The sequence below is a fragment of the Oryctolagus cuniculus genome, chromosome 5, assembly GCF_051225735.1.
Source record: "Oryctolagus cuniculus isolate XC-2025 breed Fujian yellow rabbit chromosome 5, ASM5122573v1, whole genome shotgun sequence".
Lineage (NCBI taxonomy): Eukaryota > Metazoa > Chordata > Mammalia > Lagomorpha > Leporidae > Oryctolagus > Oryctolagus cuniculus.
The window spans coordinates 160,528,678-160,556,214 of NC_142871.1; the positions used below are offsets into that span (position 1 = coordinate 160,528,678).

At 43.1% G+C, this 27,537-nt stretch overlaps 1 long non-coding RNA gene across 7 annotated transcripts in view; it reads left to right on the forward strand.

Annotated features, from left to right (window-relative positions):
• Positions 1–27,537, forward strand: part of LOC138849718 (uncharacterized) — a 184,901-nt gene that overhangs the window by 60,555 nt on the left and 96,809 nt on the right. For 2 of the 7 annotated variants that reach the window (XR_016234281.1, XR_016234288.1), the window contains one exon: positions 5,667–5,863. The exons of 2 other annotated variants lie outside the window; for them this stretch is intronic. This is a non-coding gene — a long non-coding RNA (uncharacterized LOC138849718). Of the gene's footprint in view, positions 1–5,666; positions 5,864–8,275; positions 8,360–12,353; positions 12,541–13,380; positions 14,010–27,537 lie in introns of those variants that run through there. 3 more of the 7 variants (XR_016234290.1, XR_016234289.1, XR_016234292.1) reach the window with 3 other exon arrangements.

Consider the following 27,537-nt stretch of genomic DNA (forward strand, 5'->3'; position numbering starts at 1 on the left):
ACTGCCAGAGCTGGGTTGGTCCAAAGCCAGGAGCCAGGAGCTTCTTCTGGGTCTCCCGTGTTTAGACCATCTTCAGTTGCTTTCCAGGCACTTAGCAGAGAGCTGCTAAGGGAGCAACCAGGATCCATAAGGGATGCCAGCACCACAGGTGGTAGCTCTACCTGCTAGGCCACAGTGCTGGCCCCTTATTAAGTCCTTTCTAGAAAACAACTTTTGGCTATGATTCTCTCTATTTTACACTTGTTTTCTGTGTTATTAATTTTGTTTTTTAAAATATGTTTCTTTATTTGAAAGTCAAAGCTAGAGAGAGGGACATACACACACACACACACATACCCACACACAGAGAGAGAGGGAGGGAGGGAGCTTTCATCCACTGGCTCACTCCCTAGATGGTTGCAATGGCCAGTGCTGGGCCAGACTGAAGCTAGGAGCCAGGAGCTCCATCCAGGTCTCCCATGTGGTGGCAGGAGCCCAGACGTTTGGGCCGTTTTCTGTTACCCCTCCCAGGTCATGAGCAAGGACAGCTGGGACTTTAAAGGGCTCTCATATGGGATGTGGCTTTACCCATTGTGCCACAATGCTGGCTCCAATTTTGTTCTTTTCTTATTTTTGCTTTACTTCTGCACTCTTTAGTTTGGTTTTCTTATTTTTAAAATGTCCATTTCTTTATTTTCTTCTTAGTTGAAGGAGGAAGGGAGAAAGAGATCTCTTCCAGCTGCTGATTGGCTGATTGGCTCCCCACCCGCTTGCTGGGCCAGGCTGAAGGAGGGGCTTGGAACTCCACGAGCTTTCCCACGTGGGGGCAGGGACCTGGCCACTCGAGCCTCATCTGCTGCCTCCCGGGATGCACCAGCAGGCAACTGGATCTGGAGGGGAGGTGCCAGGTCTCCAACCAGCACCCCGATTAAAGATGTGGGCATCGCCAGCTTACATGTGCCACAGTGCCTGTCCCAGATTTTTATTTTTTTTATCATTTTAAGTTGAATGTTTTTGTATTTTTAAAAATGATTTATTTATTTATTTGAAAGGCAGAGTTAAAGAAAGGCAGATGCAGAGAGAGAAAGAAAAGTCTTTCACTCCCCAGATGGCCACAACGGCTGGAACTGTGCTGAGCTGAAGCCAGGAGCCAGGAGCTTCCTCCGGGTGGGTGCAGGGGCCCAAGCACTTGGGCCATCTTCTGCTGCTTTTCCAGGCCATCAGCAGAGAGCTGGATCAGAAGTGCAGCAGCCAGGACTAGAACCAGTGCCCATATGGGATGCCGGTATTGCAGGTGGTGGCTTTACCCACTATGCCACAGCGCTGGCCCCTGCTTTTGTATGTTCAGTCCCTCCCTTCACCCCTCACTCCCCCAATATTCTTACAAACACTTCACACTGGGAACTTGTCAATATGATGTGAATTTGTCCATATGACATGAATTCGTCTATAGGATATGAAACGTATTGAGACTTGCTTTATGGTGTAGCACATGTCCATTCAAAAATATTCTGAGTATCTCAAAATCAACACATATTCTCCTATTGTTGGGTAACACATAAATCCAAACTTATTAATGGGGATGTTGAAAGGTCTTTTTTGTTGTATTTATTTGCTTGATATAATAATTATTGATAGGGCTGTGTTAAAATATTCTATGAAGATGGTTGATTTATGAATTGATTTCTATAGTTTTTAATGTTAACTATGTTTTAAGGATCTACCATTGAAGTATGTAAAAGTTTAGAATTTTTTTTTGTGAACTGAAGCTTTTGTTGACACAAGGGTAATTCAAAATTTTGTGAAAAATGGAATTAGAAGATAAACTTATTTTGGTGCAAAAATTTTACCATGCTCTGGAGTAAAGGCAGCCCTCTGTGACAGCCGTGTCATCCTGGAGCGTGGTTTCCTTACGTCCCTGCCCTTATTTCCTGCCACGATCCCCTGCATTCTCTGCGCTCCAGCCACACCAGTCTCCTTGTCCTTCCAGGCTGTGTCTCCTTCACGGCTTTGCATTTAGTGCTCCGCCCATCAGGACTGCTCTCCCTGGGTCTCTGCACAGCTCGCTTTCCCGTCTCTTTCAGCTGTGGACTCCAATGTTCCCATCTCTGGGAGGTCTTTTCAGACCGCTGAATTTAACCCTAACTTTTCCCGCTCCCTTTCCTACTTTGCAGTTCTCCTTGGCACTTCTAATACATCTATTTTGTCTAATGTTTGGCATTCCTGTTAAAATGTAGGCTTCTTTGGGTATGACACTTTGTTCATTGTTTTGTTCACTGATGGATTCCCAGAACCTAGACAGTGTTTGGTACGGAGCAAGCGTTCAATGCATAGTTGTTGAATAGATGGAGGAATAAATAAAACAGTCCAGGAATAAAGATTGAAAAATTGAGAACAGAGACATGAAATAACGATTTTTTAATGAAGTAATAATTAAAAGATCTCAAATATTACTATTTTCATGGAAGGAGAGGAAGAATGAAAAGGGGAATATTATATCCTACATACTATAACCTAGAACATAATTATAGCTATTTTTCACATACAGTATTTACTAAGTGCTCAGTATTGATTAAGTCATCAAGGTCATCATGAGCACATTCATGCTTTATCATGTTGTAAGCTATAGAATGGTATTCCTCCTGGCTCCACGATGATTTTTGTTATTTTTCACTTATATTCTACACTGCTGATTTTTTTTTTCCTCTGTGGTACTCAGACTAGAATTATTTCATATTAATAAAGACCCAGTTGTTAAAAAATGGCAATTATTTCACATTGCCTACATGCTTACTAAAATCATGAAATTTGTTTCTTTGGCAACCCGGGGAGTCACCTATCAGAGTTGGCCCACCTTAGTTCCATATTATTATTAAAATTTTCTGTTAATATAGTATAGCAAGAATATAACTCACCCTCCATGAACCTGAGTGTGCAGAACACACAGCCTCACAATCTTAAAGAGAGTAACTCTACTTAATTTCTAAATTGAGCTCTAATCCACTAATGATAGCACTAAAACTTAGTCAATTAGGGTAAAGTCTCCCCTGGGCTGTAGTGGAGAGTAGGGGAGGGCCCTGAATTGTCAGTGAACTGCCTGGGAAAGGCATTTGGTGTTACGTCTTCCTTGTCTGTTCTGGAAGCATTCCTTGAGCTGTGTATGGTCCATCACTGGGGTTAAATTTATTCTGATTCCTAGGTTTCTTCCAGTTCCCTGGTGTTTCTCAGCTCTTTCGCTCCCTCACTGAAGCAGGAGGGCATAGGACAGTTTTGTATGTACCCTTACTGTGCTCTGGGCTGAGACTCATACCACGTCCCCTCTGTAGCTGATGCTCTATGTAGACAGAGATGACCTCTCTTGGAAATTTCTCAACTTCCCAGGCTTCCCTTAGAAATCTCAGTCTCCCCTGCTCTCAGATCCTGATCTGGGCTTTCTATCAGTTTCCCTCCCTCCTAATGTTGTCTAGGGGTTGGTGGGGGGCAGAGGGTGCGGTCACAGGGCACGGTATGGAAAACCTGATGTGCACCTTCATCTGACTTTATTGCTCTCCTTCCAAATTCCTCATCGAAGCCAGTGGAGCTGTAATTTAGCTTTCAGCCATATCCTTCCCAATCTATTGCTTATGTCATAAACCTTATGTGCTTCCAATGGGCTCCGTCTTTTGAAGCTCGAAAACCCAGCTTCTACAATCAAAACCTTCAGTATGTGTGACCACGAGTGTTATCTTTGTTGTCAACTTTGAAACTCAAGTGTGAGTCTGATTGGCTGCTTTCTTTTTGCCTTTTGAAATCCTAATGTCCCAGGAGGCAGTGGGTGCTTCTGATTTGAGTGGGTGTTCAGAAGAATGGGTAAGGAGGCACAAGGTGCAAAGGTAGAAAGTAAATATGGGACAAAAGTCCTCTCTGAGTCATAGTGACTTAAAATGTATTCATAAGACCCTTAAACATTTGCATGAAAAAAACTCAGAGAAATATTTTCATTTTCTTTTAAAAAGATTTATTTTATTTATTTGACAGGCAGAGTGACAGAAGGAGAGAGTAGGAGACAAGAGAAAGTGAGAGAGAGAGAGATCTTCCATCCACTAGTTCACTCCCTAAATGGGTGTAGTGGCCAGGTCTGGGTCAGGTCAAGGCCAGGAGCGTGGAACTTGACCCAGGTTTCTCATGGGGGCAGGGGCCCAAGTACTCGAGGCATCACCACGGCCTCTGAGATGTGTTAGTAGGAAGCTGGATCAGAAGCGGAGTAACGAAGACTCAAGCTGGAGCTCCATCATGAGATACCAGTGTTGCAAGTGGCAGCTTAACCCTCTGTGCCCCAGTGCTGGCCCCAGTGTTTTGCATTTTCATTCTGCTGTCTAAGGGGTAATTCATTCTTCAGCTCCTGTCCCTCTTTGCATGGCCTCAAAATAAGTATTTGTTTATACTTATTCTTTGTTTACATTTTTCAGTTAATGAAATAAACAGAATAAATAGCATAATAATGTGAAGGTATAACCAGTAATTAACTGTATATTACAAAAATTGACAAATGTTTACAAAAAGCACTTTAATGGATATACCAAAAGCAGCAAAAAGCAATTCAGAGGTGACCATCAGCTATTTCTGTTTCGTTTGGAGCTGATGATTTGATTTCCTGCTTGCTGGTCATCACACTCTTAGCCATGTAACTCCCTAGGCCCAGAAGGAAGGAGACTAAGACTCAGGTCCCTTTCTACACGGTGCTCTGGGTGCTCCGGGAATGAGTCCTCCTTAACCCCTGTGGTTGGTAGGTCGGCTGTGGGCTCAGCACGTCAGTACTGCCTGGGCACCTGTGGCTTTCAAGGGAAGCCATGGCTACTAATAGTCCCTCCACACTCTGGAGTCTGAAAACCCATGTTCACCACGAACTTCCTTTAGCATCCCCTTAAATCCAGATCTATCTGAGAAGCCTTCATAGCGAGTGGGTTCCAGGGGGCTGGGTGGGGTTGGATGGGGGCTAGGTGGAGAGAGAAGCTGAGGAAAAGTGTCTCATTCCATCTTCCATGTACCCACGGGTTCTGCATCTGAGATGCAACTAACCATAGTCAACAGTATTTTTAAAAATTGCATGTGTACCAAAAATGCAGACTTTTTTGGGTCATTAGTCCCTAAACAATACAGTGTGAGAACTATTTGCATGGCACTTTTAGTGGGTATTATAAGTAATCTAGACATGATTTAAAGTGTATGAGAGGATGTGCAGGGGTGTTATGCACATACTATGCTTTTTTCATTTTAAAAAAGACTTATTTTATTCATTTGAAAGGCAGAGAAAGAGAGAGAGAGAGAGAGAGAGAGAGAGAGAGAGAGAGAAACAGAGAAACAGAAAGCTCTTTCATCTGCTGGTTCACACTCCAACTGGCCACAGCAGCCCAGGGCTGAGCAAGACCAAAAGCAGGAGGCAGGACCCACCCTGGTGTCCCAGGTGAGCTGCAGGCAGCTGGAAGAGGAGCAGCCCAGACTCACACTGGTGCTCTGAAATGGAATGCTGGCAACACGGAGGGCAGTGCAAGCTGCTGAGCCCCTTTTTGCCTTTGAGAAACTGACACATAAAAAATGACACATATGCGGGCTGGCGCTGTGGCGCAGCAGGTTAAAGCCTGGGCCTGAAACGCTGGCATCCCATATGGGCACTGGTTTGAGTCCCGGCTGCTCCTCTTCCCATCCAGCTCTCTGCTATGCCCTGGGATAGCAGTAGAAGATGGCCCAAGTCCTTGGACCCCTGCATCCACATGGGAGACCCAGAAGAAGCTCCTGGCTCCTGGCTTCGGATCAGCACAGCTCCGGTCATTGCGGCCTTCTGGGGAGTGAACCAGCGGATGGAAGACCTCTCTCTCTGTCTCTGCCTCTCTCTGTAACTCTGTCTTTCAAATAACTAAAATAAATCTTTAAAAAAATGATTACACATATGTCTTGTTGACAGAGTAATTTCTTTCTTTTTTTTTTTTGACAGGCAGAGTGGATAGTGAGAGAGAGAGACAGAGAGAAAGGTCTTCCTTTCCCGTTGGTTCACCCTCCAATGGCCGCTGTGGCTGGCGCACTGTGCTGATCCGAAGGCAGGAGCCAGGTACTTCTCCTGGTCTCCCATGGGGTGCAGGGCCCAACTACTTGGGCCATCCTCCACTGCCTTCCCGGGCCATAGCAGAGAGCTGGCCTGGAGAGGGGCAACCAGGACAGAATCCGGCGTCCCGACCGGGACTAGAACCTGGTGTGCTGTCGCGGCAAGGCGGCGGATTAGCCTAGTGAGCTGCGGCGCCGGCCAGAGTAATTTCATTCCCTTTGGATATATACCCAGTAGGGGAACTTGAGCACCTGTGAATTTGGATATTCAAGGGAGTCCTGGAACCAATCTCTCATGAATACTCAGGGATAATTGTAAATATTTGCTTTTAGGATCTCAACACTTGCTAATTTAAATGCACTCCTTTCAAAATGGGCTGAGTTTGAATCCTTCCCCAACACTGTAGTATGAAAAACAGCCATCAACATGGAATCATCTTTGAAAAGCCCGTAACTTAAGAGTAAAAGGTGCCACATTTAGCCCAACTGTGTATCTTTCTTTAGAGAAGTCAGTTCTTTGGGATTCTCCAATCATCATTCTTTGTTCCTGCCCAAAGCCTACTCTGTATTCAGATAGTATGAATTCAACCAGACATATTTTCCTGATTACCAAAAAAAATGTTGGGACAAAGGTTATTTGGTTTACATAATTCTAAAAAGTATGCAAATACTGGAGGAACAATTCACAATAACAGTGAAAGGAAACAAAACTTGATTTAAATAGTTATCTGTCTTCCTCTCTTTTTTCCCTCCCTAATAGTAGAGCATTTATGGGATGAAATAAAGTTGGATCCAGCATTTCCAGAGTGGGTAATGTACACAAGTGAAATCTCCAGTTTCAGTGTATGGATGTGTGGTCTCATTGTAATCTTTATGGAGGCCAGAGCAGCTCAAGATAAGAGTTCACATTTCAGAATCAGTTAAAACAAATTTAAAAAAGGATGCCAAAGTAAATGCAAATGGAAGCTGTCTTTAGTTTATCATTTGGGGGTCACGTATTTGCTATTAAAAGAAATGACAAAGACACCTGAAGAGAGTGCATCTTCCACACACACAGACTTTTTATGACTCAGCTCAGGTTGTTCTGTCCCCAGCTGTCTGGGGATTGGCTTGGACATCTGTTTTTAATCGTTTCCAGGCCTGCCAGTGGAAGCATTATCGCAATTGGGTTGAATATGATTTGCACATGGGATTGGCGGGGGTGGGTGGGGGACAGACAGCTAATAGACATTCAGTAAAGTTTGAAGGGGTCTTCTTATTCATGGACAACTCTTAGAGTGTGATGTTGAGCTTGACAGCATGCAAACACATGCTGCTTTGTTAAAACGGGTACCCTGTAAAAACTTCCAGTTTTTGTAAGGTAGCTATGGCACAAAGAGCATCTATTTAAAAATGTCTATATTTCTTGACAAAGTAAGATTACCAGCTGTAGGGTAGATAGGTAGGAAGCAAAGTTATCCTATTATGTCATTTGCCTAAGTGCCTAGCAGCTGACCCTCTTCCCATGGCTGTCAGCGCCCTAAAAGCAGTCCCTTCTACACCGGAAGAAGAGGTAAGCAGATGCAGAGGGCTGTGCAGGGGTGAAGTGGTGTGAGCTGCAGCTCAGGCTTGCTTGAGCTCTGTTCCAGGCACGGCCAGGCCAAATGGCCTTGGCATGAGGCAGAGGGCTCCCAGATTACTCCCATAGATTCTGCTATTGGATATTTTCATAGTGAAGAAGAAAGCATTAGGGTGAGAAGAACTGGTGACTTCTGAAACCAAGTCTGAGTATTTTTCCTTTTATTGGGCTCCAACCTAAATCCAGGCTAGAAGCCAATGCAGGAAGCAACAGAAGCAAATGCATCACAATGTGGAGGGAGTCGAGAACTATTCTAAATAGCATTGTGCATTGTGCATCTGTCTGTATTCTTCCTAAAGTTTTTCTCATCTGTGTCTTTAGTAAAGATTTCTCAAGTTATCATTTCACCAGCCATCCTCAAAGGGACACCAGAAACAGAAAAACTGGGCAGTTTTAGCTGTGCCCCTAATGATTCATTGAACCTATATTGAAAAATATATATCATTTAATTTTCAACTACTCACAAAATAGAAGATTCAAACTACAAAAACATGTACATGGAAAAAGCATTCTCACCTGATTTGTTGGCTAACCTATTCTTTGAAGCAATGAGTTATTTCATTATCCTTCCAGAAATAGCCTAGGTAAGTCTCATTTCAGATCTGAATCTTTTTCCTGGCAAAATGAAGAAATGCTGAGATGATGATCTAGATCATGTTGAGCCCTAATCTGCTATGGAAACCTTCAAGAACTGAGTAAGTACATCTCAAGCAATGAGTAAGTGCATCTCAAAATTCTAGTTACATGCTCAATAGGCTAGAAGGAACCACAAAAGAAGTCCATGGTATAGTCCCTGGCCTCAGGGAACTTATAATTCTGACCATCAGAAACATCATATGTATAAAGCAAATATGTTTTGTTGAACTAAGCATAGTGCATTCTAACTTCCTTCCCTTTTGTTAACAGAGTCTTGACGACAGACTTTTATAGCTTTCTAAACAAGGTTCCTTGCAGGGAGCACAACAGGTAGTCAATAAATGATGGTTGAATGAAGGCATGGATTAAGGAATGAGAGGAAAGTCACTCAAAAATGCAAAGCAATTACTTTGAAGGGGCGGGTTAAACCAAAAGGAACTTTATTGAATTCTAGAAGTGGATCTTATTTCCGCTGTGGTGTGGTTCCGAAACTTGAGAGAGGTTGTGGGACACAGCACAGGAAACTATGCTGGCTCTTCTCACATAGCAGTCTCTTTTATGGCAGGTAGGTGGTAGCAATAGTTCTAGTCTTACATGCTCCCAAGTTAAAATCAATGGGATATCAAACAATAGTTGTCCTAGCCAACATCTCATTGGCTGGGTTGTGTCATGTGGTCATTCCAGAGCTAATTACTATGAAAGTCAGGTCATTCTTGAGAGAAGAAATTCTACTAACAGCCAGGTGTGGGTGGGCAGGCCACACAATGCTGAACCATTGGAATTTTGAAGGACTTCCTTAGGAGTAAAGGAGGAGGTCAGGTTTCGTGAAAGCATAGGCGCGCAGAACAATGAAAAGCAGAGTGTGAGAACCATTCTGGGCCAGGTTGAGTGGGTGAATAGCAAAAGCAAAGTTAATGGTGGCAAGAAAATGCAAGTTGCTACATAGGCCAGGGAGGACTTTGACTTGATGCAAGCAGTTTTCCTTTTAAGGTTTGTTGAAAATTTGGAGAGGCACCCAGAATATTAGCAAATGGATTTGAAGTTATTCTAAGAGTTTCCAAAAGTGATTGAAAGTTTTTGAGCTTGGAAATACCTAGAACACATAATCTGATAAACTAAAAGCTGGGAGACTGGCTAGGTAGGTATTGCAATAGTAGAAGCATCACATGGTATTTTTTTTGGGAATGGGTGCAGTTCTAGGAACAGGAAGGGACAAATTGATTTATAGACATTTTGGGGGAATGTGCCAAGAGCATTTGATCATTGATGAAACAAAATAAGAGAAGGAAAGGGATGATTTTTCTTTAACGTCAATGAATATAGAACGCCACCAATTTGACGTACTCTCATTGAGTGAGTACCTACTGTGTTCGAAGTCCTGCATGCCCCACAGAGCAGACCCATTAGAGGTGCACCTGAACTGCACCAAGAACTGGGCAAATACCAATGTCTTCATGGGGAAGTTTGCTAAATCTTAGTCCTCTCCAATACCCATCACATTCACATTTATTGACAGGTTCCCTTTTTCATTATGAAAAAAAAAAAAGAAAAGAAAAGTCGAATGTTGCTCTTAAAGTCAGGTTTAATGGTGATCAGAATAGATCTAAAAGGAAGATTTATTTTGTCATGCCAGCTTTCCCTCCTCCTTAGGCTGTTACATGTTCACAGTCATCCCAGCTCCACAGGTTTTTTCTCTCTGGCTGGGGCACTCTGGATTTGTTTGCCCATAAATTCGGTGCTCTTTGAGAACTCATGGTTTATAAAAGATTGATGGCTGGTGTCAGGCCCCCTCCCTCCCTGGCCCACCCTCCGCGGCTGTTCCCAAGTGGTATATAATAATAACACATCAGAAGCCGCAGAGAAAACTGGGAGGATTTACTTGTTAACAAAGAAATTATAGCTGCCGAGTGCAAATGCCATTCAGAGCTGGGGGAACGGGTCGCTTGGCATTTGCTCATAGCTCTTCATAGTCTGCTTCAGTCAGTTTTAGTTTTATGAGTTTTTTGGGGTCTAAAATAAACCAGTTTGGTATGCGTTCCCTCTCCAATCCCCTTTATTCCATCTTAAAACATGCACACACACATGTGTGCACTACAAATATGTGCCTTTGCACTTGGTTATCTGTGTAACAAAAAGTAGAAATTGCCCCAGATGTGATGTGATTTGAACAGCAGTTAAAATTTTTTTTGGCCAAGTCTGAACAAAAGAAAAGGAGAAGAAACCCTCCTCCTCAACCAAGTCCTGCATTTCCCTTGGAGCAAGCAGTTATTAATCATATTTAACAGACACAACAGTGCACCGTAAGCCCAGCCACACAGCTTTGACACAAACATGGCTGCCAAGGAGGACAGCACCATCCAATCAGCACAGTCCTTGGTTCAGCTCCCTTGTCTGTTTTGGGGCACACACGAACTAGGCTCATTTCCCCCCTGCTGTATTTTTCTGTTGGTGTTCTTCTGCAGCTAAATATTTCAGCCAGGCTTTCAGTGGGGCCTTCCAGATCTGTCATCTACTCTATTTTACTAATCGTGGACTGTGGATAGATTGGCATTTCCGTGAGTTCACTCTTTGGTCCAGAAACCTGCTGAACTTGTCTCCAGCTGCAAGACAAGAGTTTTCTTCTCTGAACCTGTTGCTTAACTATAGGTCTTGGGAACAGAAGAAAGAACCAGCCCTCCCCCTCCCCAAGTCTTTCCTGGCTCACCCACTCCCAATTCCAGTTCCCACTCTAATTATATCTGCTTGTTTCCTTAGCTTTACGTATCTGGTCTTTTAACAAAACACAAACACATGTAAAGGAGAACAAACATCTAAAAATAAATTCTACTGCTGTTTACAAATATTTTTCAGAAAGAAGATTAAGCATTTTCTTTTTTTTTCCTATTGCATTTCTCTTTGCTTTATAATAGGTAACTACAACCAAATTATAATGTTAAAGAAACACATTATGTATTGTTTATTAAATTTCCCATTATCTTCCTTTTATGCTTCTTTCAAAATATATTTTATCATCTTAGGGAATCTGAAATACAATTTGGGCATCTGGAATATTTTCCCATTTAAATATGTATCTAAGTCACCAAATTCTCCATTCTTGTTTTTTATTTTATAGTTTTGTAGATTCTTTTCCATTTTCCATTTATAAAGTTATAAATAAGAGAGATTACCAAGTAAACTTTAAGTTTTTGAACCAATTACATTCTATTCATTAACAGGTAAACTTCACATCTATTAGAACCCTGCTTTTGGTGTAACAATACTTTTAACATCAGGTCCCATGCCTTGTTAAATATAGATGTTTGGATTTTGAAAGAAATTTCACTACTAAATCCATGTCTAGTAATTGCCTCTAAAATGCTGTTTAAGACACTGATTTTCTCTCATTATTTCGATTGGCTTAACAGGTAGTCAAAGATGTTTTCATTTGTTGCTACACTAAAGGCCCATTGCAAATTAATAATGAGAGTAGCAGCAAATTTCCCCCTAATATTTTCTCAATCTTCCACTGATTCAACACTATTCCGCACATACACCAATTCCATTACAAAGCTCTTCCCCTCCAATGTAAACAGTGTTCTATTAATAGCAGGGACGCAGGGCTGTGGTTTGCGGCCTTAGGCTCCCTTTATATTATCCAATCTATCTGTGTCTCATCCTGTATTGAATGAGCGGACATTGGGTAAGATGTTTTAACCTTTTGTTTGCTGTCTGTGAATACGGGAAAGAGGATTGTTTGTACCGATGCAAGGTGAAGTGACAGAAGGGGTACTGGAGCCTTGAACTGAGTTCTGTGATTACAGATAGCCCAGCCCCACGGGGGTGCTGGGTCAGTTTTTCAAACCCTACATTTTAGATTTGTATTTGTTTTTCCTAAATGGCTTTAGCTCCTCACTTGTGCCTAGAAAGTCTCAACCTTGGCTACACATTAAAATCACCTGGGGTGCTTTTTTTTAACTATTTATTTATGTATTTGAGACTTAGAGTTACAGACAGAGAGAGGGAATGATAGAAGAGGTCTTCTATCTTCTGGTTCACTCCCCAGATGGCTGCCATGGCGGGAGCTGAGCCCATCCAAAGCAGGAGCCAGGAACTTTTTCTGGGTCTCCCACATGGGTTCAAGGGCCCAAGCACGTGCAGCATCTTCTACTGCTTTCCCAGGCAGGGAACTGGATTGGAAGTGGAGTCGCTGCAACTTGAACTGGCTCCCATATGGGATGCCACTGCCACAGGTGGATACCTAACCTACTGCTACCACTACTACTACTACCACCACCACTATTACTACTACTAGCACTACTACTACTACCACTACCTCTACTAAATACTACCACTACTACTACCACCACCACCACAACTACTACTACCACCACCACTACCACTACTATTACTACTACTACCACTACTATTACTACCACCACTATTACTACTACTACCGCTACCACTACTATTACTACCACTACTACTACCACCACTACCACTACTACTACCACTACTACTACCACCACTACCACTACTACTACTACCATTACTACTACCACTACTACCACTACTACCACCACCACCACTACTACTACCACTACTACTACTACCGCCACCACTACCACTACTATTACTACTCCTACTACCACTACCACTACTACCACCACTATTACTACTACTGCTGCTACTACTACCGCTACCACTACTATTACTACCACTACTACTACCACCACCACTACCACCACTACCACTACTACTACCACTACTACTACCACTACTACTACCACCACTACCACTACTACTACTACTACCACTACCACTACTACCACCACCACCACCACCACCACTACCACTACTATTGCTACTACTATGCTACAGCACTGGCCCTTGGGGTGCTTTTTGCACCAATGCTGTGCGCCCCCACCCTCCCCCAACCCCCATTTCCTTAGGGCTTCGGGAGTTTGCAGACTTGCTCAGGTGATTCCTGCCGGCAGTCTACGGTAACACCCAATGCCATACCCAGCAATGCAGGGGTTAAATTCCTGTTTTTAACTCCCCTTCTTCCCTTTGGGAAATTTCATGACTTTTAGGGAAATGCTGAGTGCCACAAGCAATAGGAGAAGACGACAGTGGCCATGACTATCAAGGCCTGTGACACTCCTTCCTGCCATGAAGCAATGTCCAGGAAGGATGGAACACACACTGGTGGAAAGAGAATTGGGAAACTGACCGGCATGGCTGTAGACGGCCCTTCCTGCTTCCTCAGTAAATCAGCCTGCCTTGACCTTTCTCTGCATTTTGCAACAGGGGGCCAGCAGCTAGTATACTGGGAATTGGCTGAGAGCCTTCAAGTGCTGGTCTGAAGCCTGTCCCCCTTGTCTTTCCGGGTAATGCTGGCCACCCTGGCTGGTGAAGGTAGGGGGTCCTGGCTGTGTCTGGTGAAGACCAGAAAAGCCGGGGAGGATGGACCACCTGGTGTCTTGCCCTCCTTGCGTTCTGGAGCCTCGTTGCTTTTTAGAGCAGGATGATCATGTGGGAGAAGCATTGTTGTGGAGCTCATAGCAAAATGAAACACCTCATGGAAGAGTTGTCTTTCCTTTTCCTCTTTGGGGTTCTTTTAGTGTCCATTTTTTCCTCCCCCTTCTCTCCAAGTTTCTTGCTTATTTTTTGGTAAAAAACATAGTGCTTTCTGATTAGCCCAAACTTGGAAAATAAAAAAATCCTCACTGTGTACTTTCTTCTGATATATTTTTTTAATTCTTTTTTTTTTTTTTTTTTTTTTTTTTTTTTTTTTTTTGACAGGCAGAGTGGACAGTGAGAGAGAGAGACAGAGAGAAAGGTCTTCCTTTGCCATTGGTTCACCCTCCAATGGCCGCCACGGCCGGCGCGCTGCTGCCAGCACACCGAGCTGATCCGATGGCAGGAGCCAGGTGCTTGTCCTGGTCTCCCATGGGGTACAGGGCCCAAGCACTTGGGCCATCCTCCACTGCACTCCCTGGCCACAGTAGAGAGCTGCCTGGAAGAGGGGCAACCGGGACAGAATCCGGCGCCCCGACCGGGACTAGAACCCGGTGTGCCGACGCCGCTAGGCGGAGGATTAGCCTAGTGAGCTGCGGCGCCGGCCCTTTAATTCTTATTTGAAAGGAAGAATTGAGAGAGAGGGAGAGAGGGAGAGAGGGAAAGAGGGAGAGAGGGAGAGAGGGAGATCTTGGATGGCAGTGGCCCAAGCACTTGGGCCATTCCCTGCTACTTCTGCAAGTGCATAAGCAGGGAGCTGGATTGGAAGTGGAGCAGCCAAGAGTTGCAGGGTGTACAGCTGACCCAACTCCCTTCTCCACCAGGCCAGCCCCCTGTTCTGATACTTTTATACATATATTGTTGGCTTTTATTTATGATGTGAAGCATTCAGCTTTTCTCTGCTTGTTCCTGTAACATCATGAAATCAAGCATCTGTGTTATGTAGAACTTTTCAGGAATGTTTTCCTCTGAGAATGAGATTCCCTGAGATGAAGGTAGGGAAAGGTACTTGTTAGTTTGTCTCCAAATTTTATGTTTCTAAATAAAGTTAGGTAAAGTAAATGAGATCTTTAAAATACAGATGGCAGTAAAGCATAGGTAAAATACAAAGAGCTTATGCAGTTGATATGTAAAACACTATTGAAACTTGGGCAAAGGGTTGAATGAGCAGTTATACAAAGGAAGCAGCATGAAGCAGCCGTGTGTGGCACCTAGTGATATATATTAATGAACAAAAATGACAATCAAATGGCAGTAAGATACCGTTTTTACCTAGTGAATTGACTAAGGTCTCCAAAAATGGCATTGATAGGATGTAGTACCATGGAGATTGTCTGAAATCCTTAACAAGAAAATCCACTGATAAACCATTTTTTAGGAAACACTAAAAATATAAGTCTAATATTGTAAAAAAATTGAATGCTTTTTGAAAGTAGCTGTCTTAAAACAATTCTATTTCTGGGAAACATATTCAGACAAAAATATATAAAGATGTTCACTGTGTCATTAAATAAAATAATTACAAGCAAAGAAAAACTAAATGGCTGTATCCATCTCTTTGCTGTAATAGTATTCAGAACACAAGTCATTTGTGGAAGAGGATGGAAATATTCTCACAGTATTTGTTGAATAAATACAGTTTGAGATTGAATTGTATAATATAACTTTATATATGCATATCAAAATGACAAAGAAAATACAGGTTATTGCTAATTAAATTTTTAATTATGTTTACTTGCATTTTGAAAATTCTCTATAATGAGCATATTATGCAGTGAGAGGGGAAGTGTAGGTTAGAAGCTGAGAAATGGCACCTGGTGACAGTTCTTGCCTCACCACTTACTGTTCAACCTTGGGCAAGTCATTGAACCTCTCTGTGTCACAGTTTCATTGGCTGTGAAATAAGATATCAATAGTACATCGCACCTAACAGGGCTTTGCAGGAGTAAATGATTTCATGACATGGACTCTTAGCAGAGTTTCAGGCACAGAGTGCTGCCAAAGTGCTACTTATTCTTAATTTAGTAATAATAAGAAACAAAACCCATCAAAGAACACCTTGATAAATATGCGTGCATATAGCTCTCTGCTCCCCCATATTCAAAATCATTTCCTTGGGATAGAATGTCAGAAAAAATTTCTAGGTTCTTGCTAATTTCTGCTGAAATTCTTTCCAAAGCTACTATAAGACATTTTCATTTCAATCTTATTGAGTACTGATATTAAAAAAGATAGTTTTGGGGCCGACACTGTGGCACAGTGGATTAATCCTTTGCCTGCAGTGCCGGCGTCCCATATGAGAGCTGATTCTAGTCCTGGCTGCTCCTCTTCCAGTCCAGGTTTCTGCTGTGGTCTGAGAAAGCAGTAGAAGATGGCTTAAATTCTTAGACCCCTGCACCCCTGCGAGAGACCTGGAAGAAGCTCCTGGCTCCTGGCTCCTGGCTCCTGGCACCTGGCTTTGGATTGGCACAGCTCCAGCCACTGTGGCCATTTGGGGAGTGAACCAGAGGAAGGAAGACATGTCTCTCTGTCTGTCCCTCTCAATGTCTATAACTTTACCTCTCAAATAATTTAAAAAAATCTAAAAAAAAGATAGTTGTGTGATAACAGAAAATGGTTCATATCTTTTAAGTTTCTTTAATAATTTGCAAGATTGATAATTTTTAGGGTGACTTTTGGTAAGCTTTCTTTTTTCTGAAATTATTCCTAACTGTATCTGCTTATATATTAGTATCTTAATGTTTTTCTTATTGACCCATATAAGTTCTTTACATGGTAAAAATATTAACCACCTTTTTATCATAGCAGCTCTGAATATCATCCTGTTTGTGGAGCTACTGCTGGTTTTTTTGGTTGAATGTTAGGGATTTTAAAGACATTAATGTCAAATCTGTCTTCTGCTTTACAAATGTTGCCATTGCTTTTAAATTTAACAACTTTAGATGGGAAGATTTTTGAGCTAATTGTGTATTGTTAGCCCTTAACAGCTTTCAATGATTGCTGTAGAAATGGCATTTTTTAATTTTGGAAGAAAACTTTCACTGACTAAAGAGACTAACCAGGATGCACGAGTGAGCTCACTTTTATTAATCAGGTTGGAAGTGTTTGCAGAGTTCCAGCTCACCAGGCAGGGTCTCTGGGCTGCAGCCTATTCTCTCATCCCTTCAAAGAACAACACGCATGGGTTCCTCCCACGTGTTTCTAGACAAATGTCAGGCTTGGGGCAGGCAAACTAGGACCGTGGCCACCATGTCCTCCATATTGTCAGATTAGAATGGAAACTGTGTGGCATACCTTGACCAATGGCATAGAGTGGTTGCGTGTGGTGCTTATGTCGTCCCAGGAACAATGGATGGGTCAACTGTTCCAGTTGGAAGCCTGTGGACAAGAGGGCGAGCAAGTCGACAAGAGGGTACTTCAACACTTTCACAGAAAATAGAATTTAAAAAGGTTATTTTGGCACAAAGCACAACTGAAATCTGTGCAGAAAGGGGTGTGTAAAACATTTGTGGAAAGTGCATTGTAAGAAAAAAAAATGATGCATGGGTCTTAAATTTTTTTGCACCAAAAATAAACATCTTTTAATTCCATTTTCTTTTTTTTTTTTTTTTTAATTTGACAGGTAGAGTTATAGACAGTGAAAGAGAGACAGAGAAAAAGGTCTTCCTTCTGTTGGCTCACTCCCCTAATGGCCGCTAGGCTGATCCAAAGCCAGGAGCCAGGTACTTCCTCCCGGTCTCCCATGTGGGTGCAGGGCCCAAGCACTTGGGCCATCCTCCACTGTCCTCCCTGTCCACAGCAGAGAGCTGGACTGGAAGAGGAGTAACCGGGACCAGTACCTGGCACCGCAATAGGGACTAGAACCCGGGGTGCTGGCACCGCAGGTGGAGGATTAGCCAATTGAGCCACGGTGCCAGCCAATTCCAGTTTCCTACAAACTTTCTGATTTACCCTTCTGTGTGCATCCAGTTCTTTAGAGAAGCCAACGTGTAATACAAGTGCTAAAAAACAAAGTCCTTAGGACAAGACAAGCTGTAGAACCAGGAAATGTGGTTGGAAATTTGCAGTAGTCCACTGGTGTTTTTGTGCAGACTTTGGTCAGCTTGTGTTTTGGTTCCTGAGTTTCTCCACTTGTTGTCTTCATGCTTCCTCCTCTAGTTTCCTTCCAGAAATATTCAGAATTCTCACTGCGAAGCAATAGTGAATGTATGTTAGAAAGCAGTCCTTGTCCAGATAAAAGGCTGTTTATTACAACCCAAAATGAACTCACTGCCACTTGTCTGGATATTTCCACACCAACAAGGTACTTTTGTTGACTGTTGACCCCAAGCCTTGCTTTGTAGTGCAATGCTTTGCCTGTATTATCTCTTTTCTTGCTGTTGTTCTCTAAACCGTTCAAGTAAACTTGAACTCTTTTTAAGCATTTTATATGATAATGACAACACAGAGCAAGAAATGGGTCTAAAAATTGTATTTTTTTGTGTTCAAATAGTCTCCCCTCACACACCCATGAGTCTCTTTGACAGCACTATTGTGGGATAACGTTGACACCAGACCATCAGAAATGAATGGAAGCTGACAAGATGCTTTAACCCAAATTGTAAAGACTCTTGTCTGGCTATTCAAGTCAAAACCAGAGTTTACATAACCACCTAGCATGGTTTCTGGTTATGTAAAATGCGACTGAATATCTGAATCCTGGATCAAAAGCTTCCTCCACATGAATGGTTCAGTTAGGAGGGGGAAAAAAACCCAAGACTGAACTGTGCCAATGAAAGCATGGATCACTTCACATTTTGCTTTGTGAAAGAGCAGAAAGTAAAGACAAATGAGGAATATGCACGGGGCACATCAGAACATCAGGTCAGTGGAAAAAATAAGCTTGGAAAATGTGGGGGAGAGAAGCGAATGACTCAAAGGAAAGTCACGAGGACCTGGCAAGCTTTCAAGAGAAGTTAAACAATAGGGGACGAGAGATGCTTGACTTGGGGACACACAGCTCAGAAGCTATTAATTTAGTTCCTCAAGAGTCAAGCGTTTACTAGGAGATGTGTACCTTGTAGGCCCCGAGTTACAGGCAAAGGAAAGATATAAAGAAATACGTGTTTTTGTCTTTGACTTCAAAGAGTATATACAGGCTTGAAAATACAAAACCTTTACAGGGGATAAGTAAACAGAAGGAGGGTGTTTGAACAGAAACTATAAATGCCCAACATGTAGTAGAGTGAAAATAGATACACTGAGCTCTCAGGGATGCGTACTTTGAATCCGAGATGGATATTGAAGTAATGGGGAGTGATTTGGGCAGAGAGGAAGAGCAGGGTGTCCCAGGAAGGAGTAGAGCCTGGGCAAAGTTTAAGTATGGGAACAAGCGTAGTGAGTATCATGGTTTGAACAGGATTTTGCACCCCAAGCTCCTGCAGAGGTATAAGCCAAAGTCTTAAGTTAATGGTTGGGAAATGAAAGGTGGAGACTTGATAGAATTATGACATCTGGGAGGTGGGCCCAGTAGGAGGTCAGCAGGTCGTTGGAGGTTTGCCCTTGGAAAGTAGCTCTCTCCAGGAGGTTAGTTACATAAGCTGAATGTCTTTCCTGTCTCTCCCTCCTTCTTGGCTTGCCACCTGGTGTTCCTCTACATACGTCTGCCATGGCAGCTTCCACCAGACTCCAGACTAATGGGGCTGCCTGATCTTGTACTGTGAACCTCCAAACTGTAAGCTGAAATAAACTGTTTTCTCCCCTAAGTTGTTCGGGTGTTTCAGTTGAAGTAATGAAAATCTAACACGAAAAACGAGTGTGGGATCCTGGTGGGGTGAAGGGTGTGTGCTGGGCTAGGTTAAGTCTGTGCTGAATGATAGAATGAAGGGTTTGACCATGAAATAACTGGCAACAGAAACCAAAAGTCACAGTGGTAATGACACTTGATATACTATAAGGGTACAATGTTGGTTGAATGATGATATTTGATCAGAAAAGTGGAATCAAAATACGAGCTTGTGGCAACAAGAATTAGTGGGGTCGAGTGCATGGTCTGATCAGCAGTAAATCAGTAAGTTCTATGGGCCTCAATATTTTAGCCTGTAAAATGGGATTAATAACTTATATCATAGGTTTGTTGAGACAATAAAAGTAGGTTAACATAAAAATGTACTTATAAAATGCAAATATAAGTAAGGCAGGGTTGCCATGAAACATAAAAAGTGTGGGCTTTGAATTCAAATAATCCTGCACAGAAATTCTTGCTCCCACCACAAATCCAATCCTTGTCTGCCAATAACTGCAGCAAAAGAATCACTCTCCCTTACACAGTTTGGGAAAATGAATTCTACAAATCTGCCCTTTGAGAGAGAAATAAGAGTGTTTAGAAGTATTGTAACCAGTTTGAGTCTCAGCCGGGCCATTCACAACTCCAGCCGTTGTGGCCAATTGGGGAGTGAACCATCTGATGGAAGACCTCTATGTCTGTCTCTCTCTAAAAAAAAGTGCCTAGCATAAAGCAAGTCCTTAATCCAGTTCATTCTCATGATAATGAAGCCCTTGTTAATGGGAGAATGCTTTTTATTTAAGAGGATTTGTCTTCAAGTTTTGTATGGATGGAGAAAACTGATCACAGATTAGAAGAACGATTGTAGTGGTTGAGTTTGATTGGAGAGTGAGTCAGGCTTGCATGTGTACCTCAGACAACTGGATCAAGGGGGATGGACAGCTGGGTGGGGTGGCCTGAGCACAGATGGCTCTAGGATTTTGATGTGGAAGGAGAATAGGAGGACAATTTAATAAGAAAAGGGAGAGTGAAATTGAGGTTTCACTTGAACCTGTCTGAAGACTGGAAGTTGCTTTAAACAGAAGTCATGTTGATTTGACCTGGTTGTATGTTCATCAGGGGAAAGCTTGGGAGGCAATTAAAATGATGGCAATTCTAAAGTTTCCAAGATACTCCTTGGTTCTGACACCTGCCAGAGTGGAAATGAACAAATAATATGAGACTTATAAGTTATTGGGAATATGTTGTATACCAGTATTAAAGTAATACTTATATATGATAACAGTATAAATGCTGCCTAAGACATGATACTTTTTTTTAAGGCTTATTTATTTGAAAGGCAGAGTTACAGAGAGGCAGAGGCAGAGAAAGAGAGAGAGAGAAATTTTTCAACCACTGGATCACTTTCCAGATGGCTGCAATGGCCGGAGCTGTGCTGATCCGAAGCCAGGAGCATCTTCCTGGTCTGCCACGCAGGTGCAGGGGCCCAAGCACTTGGGCCATCTTCTACTGCTTTCCCAGGCCATAGCAGAGAGCTGGATGGGAAGTGGAGCAGCCGGGACCTGAACCGGCACCTGTAAGGGATGCCTGCATGCAGGTGGCAGCTTTACCAGCTATGCCACAGCGCCGGCCCCCAAGACAGGATACTTTTAAGATGCTCACTATAGCGGCCTCTGCCTCTTTGCTTTCTCCAGCTTTTCCTTCTCCCCTAATCTTTTACATATTTCTGATTTCTGCTGCTCATTCTTTCAGACTTCTATTAGTTAGATGTTACATCTCCTGAATTACTTCTCCAGTCTCTTAGCAGGTATACATTCTGGGAGCTTTATTTTAGAAACCTTAAATTTCTTTTCAATCTAGGCAATTAGGCTTTTTTATCCTTAGAAATCTATTTCTTATTTTCTGATTGCTCCTTTTTCACAGATTCACAACACTATTTTTTTAGAAGCAATAGTTTCTTACTTCTTCATAATAACTGGATTATTTGAAAAGCATCTCCTGCTTTTGGAAGTTTCTTCTGCGTTTGTTACTTGGCTCAGCTGTCTTCGTGCTGTCTTTGGTGTTGCTGTGTATGCCTTATCGATATGATAGTCTCTGCATGTTTGCATTGTACGAAGAAGAAAGTGTCGGTGGTTGATGCATGTTTCTTCCATCATGGGTACATGGCGTGGCTTCCTGTTGGGAGGTTGGTGCACTCCACTAAGGGGACGGTTTGTCCCTCCGACATCAGTTGATCCCCATGGGAGAAAGCATTCTCTTTCCTTGGGGAATTTGTTCAGGGGCTTTGCAGAAGTGTTCACCTTTTTACTCCAAAGAAAACTTTTTCCATGAAAATGAAGATGGGACGAGGAGAGGAGGATGGGGACTTGGTGCATTTGTGCAACTGATGGGTGTCCATCAGTTCTCCGCTCCTACTGGGAGAAACCCCTGGATTCTAAGCCTAGAGCCCTTTTGTGCCTCCACAGACTCCATCCCGACCTTTTACTCTTCCCTTAAAAGTGGGCTTCCTGGTCCTCTTGCTTCCACCTGCCTGCCCCATCTATGTTCCATAAACTTGTTGAAATTGGTTAAAATATCTCTTTTGCTGGTGACTGTTCTTCTATTCTCTTCAAATTTATGGAGAGTTCAATTTGTACCTCTACACTTTTTTTCCCCTAAATATTTATTTATTTATTTGAAAGTCAGAGTTACACAGACAGAAGGGGGGAGGAAGGGAGGGAGGGAGGGAGGGGGAGAGAGAGAGAGAGAGAGAGGTCTTCCATCAGATGGTTCACTCCCCAGTTGGCCGCAATGGCCAGAGGTGTGCCAATCCGAAGGCAGGAGTCAGGAGCTTCTTCTGGGTCTCCCACATGGGTACAGGGACCCAAGGACTTGGGCCATCTTCTACTGCTTTCCCAGGCCACAGCAGAGAGCTGGATTGGAAGAGGAGCAGCTGGGACATGAACCGGCGCCCATATGGGATGCAGGCACTGCAGGTGGCGGTTTTACCAGCTATGCCACAGCACCAGCCCCACCTCTACACTCTTACTCAGAGGTGAGTGGCAGGGGTCTAAGGCAGATCCATTTGCACTGTCTGCAGGCTCTATGTGAAATATTTGACTTCCCAAACTTCAACTTTGCCAAGTAGCTAGATCTCTTCTACTTCATAGATGAAGACACGTCTAGCGAATGGCCTGGCTGAGACTCAAACTGGTTACAATACTTCTAAACACTCTTATTTCTCTCTCAAAGGGCAGATTTGTAGAATTCATTTTCCCAAACTGTGTAAGAGAGAGTGATTCTTTTGCTGCAGTTATTGGCAGACAGGGATTGGATTTGTGGTGGGAGACTGGCGGGTGATGTGCACACTCTGGCGTCTATGTGTGTGTGGAATTCAGTCCGAGTCCCAGTCCTGTAGACTGGATGTTTTTCTGCTAAGCACTCAGCCTTTGGCTCCTTTTAAGCTTCTTTTTTATCTAGAAAATAAAATCTTTTGATAATCTAATTGTCACCGTTTCTTTCACATAGAACATCCTAATATTCCTTGAGTCTGACCACGATTTTGATAACTTAGTATTGATTTCCAAGAGAAATAGAGTAATTTCCCTTTTCTTCCATTAAGAACCTAGATAGAGAAGAAAAGAAACCTATAGAAATCTCGAGGAAGCTCTATTTCCTGGCAATCAAAGACAGTTATTAAGTGCCTACCAGTGCAAGGTGATCTGTATGGTAGGATCTTATACCTTTTCTTGAATAAGAAGGAGCGGCACTGGATTTCCTGTGTAACTAATAGCACTTGAGCTTCAGGGCTCTTCACTTGTATAGAACATTTCCCAAATTTATTTTTTTTATTTATTTATTTGACAGATTTACTTGTTTGAAAGGCAAATAGATAAATAGATAGATAGATAGATAAGGCGAGAGAGAACACTTCTGTCTGCTAGTTGACCCCCCAAATGGCCCCAGTAGCTAGGGCTCTGCTGGGCAGAAGCCAGGAGACAGAAACTTTGTTTGAGTCTCCCACATGGGTGGTGGGGACCCAAGTACTTGGACCATCACCTGTTGCATCCCAGGCATATTAGCAGGCAGTTGGATCAGAAGCAGAGGAGCTGGGACGTGAAGTGGTACTCTGACATGGGATGCTGGCACCACAATCTGAGGCGTAACCCACACTGGACCACTGTGCTGGCCTTCCAGTTTTGTTTTTAACTTTCTAGTCTAACAGAGGGAATTCAGATGGAATAAACTTCCGGCCTCTCAAAACCTGGATTCCCCCATAACTGGCAGGAGGGTGCTGTGTCGGGGTGGGGACGGACCAACAGCATCCTCGTGGAGAGGTGGCCTGATAGAGTGTGGTACTAAAGGAAAGAGGAGACTGAAGTGGTCTGATGAATGTTATTCATGGCCCAAGCAGTGTCCAGCTCAATCTTGATTTCAGGCTGTATGGCTAAGGCTGACTACCCTTCCCTTTGCCTAGACCAGGTTTGGGTTGAAACCAGTGGGCTGTCCACACGAGGGGAGCTGGATTGGAGGGTGGTCATAAGCCAGTTGTCTCTTTATCTGGGGGTGGGGGGAAGTGCTTGAAGGAGAGGGCCAAGCAGAAGAGTTTGTGTTGGGATCATGAAGCGGCCATTCCCTGCATTTAGCTAGTCCTGGCCCTATGGGAGCAACTTAGCTCAAATGTGGCAGGATATTTTCTCTTGGTAGTTTACAAGTTTCAAAAATACTTTTCATGTGTCACAATTTTCTGAATGTATTCCTGCTTACTGTGAGACGGAGATTCTAATCATTTGAAAGGGAAGTTCTTAGGGGGACTTGCTAGAAATTGGAAGAGCAACAAGGTACATCAACATATTCATGAGTCTGCAAAATCATCCAGCACCATGCCTATGAAGAAGCATGAATGACAGTTACAGCAAATATACCAGTCAGGGCAATGGGTCTTGCATGAAGCCATGGCAGACAAAAATTATTTTGCAATATTTCCTTAGGTAAACCACCCAAACTGAAGTAAAATATTAAGACAATGGCTTAGCAGTAGTTCGCACATGGTGCTTGGGGGGCATTAGTAGTTACACAAAGCATCCAGTACCATCTGAGTCTCCGTCACTGCCGGTGTCTTGATTAGAAATCAAGTAACAAAAAAAGCAACCCAGAGGCAGGGGTGATGACGCAGCAGGTTAGGCTACCATTTATGATGCCGGTTTCCCACACCAGAGTGCCTGTCCCAGCCCTGCTTGCTCTGCTTCCTGCTCTCTGCTGCTCTACCTGGGGGAGGGATGGATGATGGCACAAGTGCTTGGGCCCCTGCCACATACTTGGGAGACCCATAATGGAGTTCCTGGCTCTTGGCGTTGGCCTGGCCCAATCTTGGGAGTTGTGGGCATTTGGGGAGTGAAACAGTAGATAGAAGATCTCTTTTCTCTCTCTGTCATTCTGGCTTTCAACTAATGAACTATTTTTTTTTTTTTTAAAGAAAAGGAAACCAAATAAGGTTATGCATAAAAGTAATTTGTTGGCTCACATAATTGAAGAGTGCTGAGCAGTGGAGAGCTGGATTCAGTGCTCAAACAATGCCTTTAGGATGGGATTTGCTCTACCTGTTCTCAGAGTTTTCCATCCTGGCTGTTAGTAATGGCTGGATGTTTACAGCAGCCCTAGCACACGCTTGTTCACTGAGATACTAAGTTAGTAGCTGCCACTGAGAAACTTAGAAAAGATTTTGTGTTGTGAAGTGTATCAGTTAGGACTCTGCAAGATAAAAGTCATTTCTATGACGTGGGTTGTTTCTAGACCTCTGTCAAGTTAGTATCAGCAGAAAGAGAATGATGGAGAGCTTGTGAAAGCTTTGATTTAGGGTCTGACTTGTTACACAGCGCAGGAATCTCTGGAAGAGTCCTTTCCTGGCCGTGCACCTCACAGCCACACTAGCAAGTCCAGAGGGACAATGGGGACTTCCCTTCTGCCAGGATCATGTTATCCTTGAAGGAGTTGTTTTGCCAGGCAGGCGGACTGTTTTGACTGCAGTAAGACTATCAAAGTCTACTGGTGGAACTGAGCCGAACTCTGGAAACAGTGAGATCCAAACTACCCAACTGAAAGTAGGGCTGTGTAACCCCAAGAGGAGACCATGGATACCGGGCAGCACGCAACAAACGCCTGCTCTAAAACAAATGACCGTGTTGAGAGTTATATTTTCTAGGTGATCAGAACATCAACAGAGAAAGAAAAGGCAAAGAGAAGCTATGTGAGTTGAGATTCTTCAGAGAAATAAAAACAATAGGATATGTAGGGGGCTACTTAAAATCATGGAAAATAGAATTAACAGATACATTTATTTTGGTGCAAAAAGCCTGAAATCCATGCAAATGAGGGTCTTCAAAAAGTTCACAAAGCATTAAAATTATGAAAAAACTATATATGGATTTCAAAAATTTTTGCACCAAAGCAAATTTATTCTTTAATTCTGTTTTTCCATGGGCTTTTTGAAGTGTCTTTATATATCTATATACAGATTGTTCCCAACTTATTAGGGCTCATCTGACAATTTTTTTTTTTTGATTTTGGAGTGGTACAAAAGTGATACAGGTTATTCAGTAGAAGCCATATTTCAGATTTTGAATTTTGACTTTTTTTCCAGGCAAGAGATATGTGGTCAAGACTCTCTTGAGAAACTGAACAGTGGCAGTGTACACAGCTCCCGGATGGCCACAAAATCATGAGTGCAAACAGAGAAACTCTGCGTTGTACTGAATTGCTAAGCTATGATGTTCGGTCAGTTTGCTGTATTCAATGCATTTTTAAAATTTATTTATCTGAAAGGTGGAGTTACAGAGAGAGAGGGATACACACACACACACACACACACACACAGAGAGAGAGGAATTTTTCATCTGCTGGTTCCAATGACCAAGGTTGGACTAAGCCAATAATAGGAGACTGGAACTCCATTCAGGTCTCCCACGTGGGTGGAAGGGGCCCAAGCACTTGGACCATCTTCTACTGCTTTCCTGGGCACATTAGTAGGGAGCTGGTTCAGAAGTAGAGCCTCCTGGATTGGAATTGGTGCTGATATGGGGTGCCAGTGTCACAGACAGTGGCTTAATATCCTGTGTCACAATGCTGGTTCTGATTTAATTCATTTAAAAATTTTATTTTATTTATTTGAAAGAGTTAGAGAGGGAGAAAGATCTTCCATCTGCTGGTTTACTCCACGAATGACTGCAACAGATGGGATTGGGTCAGGCTGAAACAGGAGTCAAGAGCTTCATCTGAGTCTCCCATGTGGGTACAGCGGCCCTCTTTTGCTGCTTTCCCAGGCACATTAACAAGGAGATGGATCAGAAGTGGAGCAGCCAGGACTTGAACTCTTGAACTAGTGCCCATATGGGACACGGGCACTGCATGCAGGAGCCTAACCTGCTATGCCACAACACCAGCCTCTCAATGGATTTTTGACTCAACAATATTTTCAACTTCTGATGAGTTTAGATGTTGTAACCCCATCGTAAGTTGAGGATCATCTGTATGTATCTATACATATCTGGAATGAGATTTATCAGAAGTCATTGATTCCTGCGACTGTGGAGACTAAGTTCCATGAGCTGCTGTCTGCAAGCTGAAGACCAAGGGAAGCTGGCACAGCTTCAGTTGAAGTGAAAGACCTGGAAGCAGGCAAGCAGGAGGTCCCAGTGCAAGAGCCGGAGAAGGTCACCGTCTGAGCTTAATCAGTCTGGCAGAGCAAGAACTTTAGTTCTTTCTGAGGCCTCCTGGGTAGGATGTGGCCCATTCACACTGGTGAGGGCCATCTGCCTCACTCAGTCCACCCATTCCAACGTTAATCTCTCCCTGAAACACCCTCACAGCACCCAGGATAGAATTTAACCAGAGATCTGGGCATCGCAGGCTCAGTGAAGTTGACACTCAAAACTAACCATGGCCGAGAGGGAAGGGGAGAAGGAAGAGAACGAGTGTTCACAGAGTGCCT